We start from the raw sequence: 1,557 nt of genomic DNA, 5'->3' as shown, positions 1-1,557 counted from the left end.
CTTCCCTACATTTGGCCTGTCAAATGGTTACCAAGGTTAATCCTCAAACTCTGGTCCTTGGTGTCAGAGGTAGAAAAATCAACTATTACACAGATAGTTCAGCCCCCCCCCCAACATTAACACACACACACACACACACACTGAGCTTGCATTAAGGCCCTGGTGCTTGATTTGTAGATTGCATGTCTTATAAAATAGCTTTGGATGAAAAATGCACTGGTTTCTTATCTGTGGATTTGCACCAGCTGGCTGAAAATCATGATCTCCCCCCACAAATTACAATTTATAGCAACCTAACGAGGCATATCACATTCAAATAAGAATGACATTTTCATGTATGCATTTTTTCATTGGTTAGCAGCAGACAGACATTTTTCTAATTCACTACTTAATCAACAGTTTGGACATTATAGTCCTTCACCTTCATTTACTTATTGTAAATACACTGAGACTGAAATGCATAGCCAACTCATTTCAGTGTTATGTCTCAGAGACTTTGGTTTAGTTGCTTGACTTGCTCACTGTCACAGTATAAGCAAGCATAGATGGATGGACTCAAACCTTCGACTGCAAAATACAGTTTAACAGTTTGCAATCTTAGCTCGCTATTCTGTTCTGATAGACATTTTTCCATTATGAATTGTGTAATTTAACCTAGAGTGAGTGTATACCAAATAAAGATGGAAAGATAAGAAAACAATAATTGAAGACTGCTATAGCCACAGGCCAGTGTTACAGTCCAGAGATAAGACATTATTTTAATTTTTTTTAAGTCTGATTTTTTTTTGTTGTTGTTGCAAGAATTCCTGGTTTGAACAGGTATTGAAAAAATATATACCTGTCTTTATATTGCGAGTGTGCTTTCTTTAGCATTTCTGATTCAAAAGCTAAGTTCACAGTATGAAAGTTTAGAGATGTTACTAACATTGTGCCATTGTCTGTGGGTATCCAAGATAAAGAGACCGATTCCCGCTGAAGCTTGCTATTTATAGAGAGTTTTGCTCTCACAGCTGTAGAGGCTGATCACGGAGTTCTGAAGTGGTGGGGGAGGGGTGATTTGCAAAAAAGGCTGGCACACTATCTGAATAGCTCAAATTAATTAAAATTATTTTTCCATAGCAGCATAGAACATATTAATTGATATGTTAATACTAATGAAAGCATACAATCCCATGTTCTGGGTAAAAATGTTCCTCCCAAACAGGTATTGTAATATTACTAACATCAGTATGTAGTTTTTCCCTGGGGAAATAATGTTGAAGCAGTGATTTTTCTTTTTATAAATCATCGGAAAGAAAGCAGTACAACAAAGCAGCATACAGCTGCAGTCATTTTTAGAGCTATGAAAATCTAGTCCTCCCCCCCCCCCCCCTTTGTGCCAGAGATTACAGTACTTGAAGAGGTTAGCAAGGTATGGTGTTAATTGGGTCCTACTGGAATTCTAAACTCCTGGGATTGACTGCTTGCCAGAAAGAAACAAAAACCTTTGTGCTCCCTACATAAAAACACAGTGAAGCGGCATCATGTTGGTTAATCTGTACAGATAAATGCTTGTTC

Source organism: Protopterus annectens, chromosome 5.part0 (genome assembly GCF_019279795.1).
Source record: "Protopterus annectens isolate FY-2018-M chromosome 5.part0, PAN1.0, whole genome shotgun sequence".
Taxonomy (NCBI): domain Eukaryota; kingdom Metazoa; phylum Chordata; order Ceratodontiformes; family Protopteridae; genus Protopterus; species Protopterus annectens.
Note: the sequence above shows the minus strand (reverse complement) of the source record.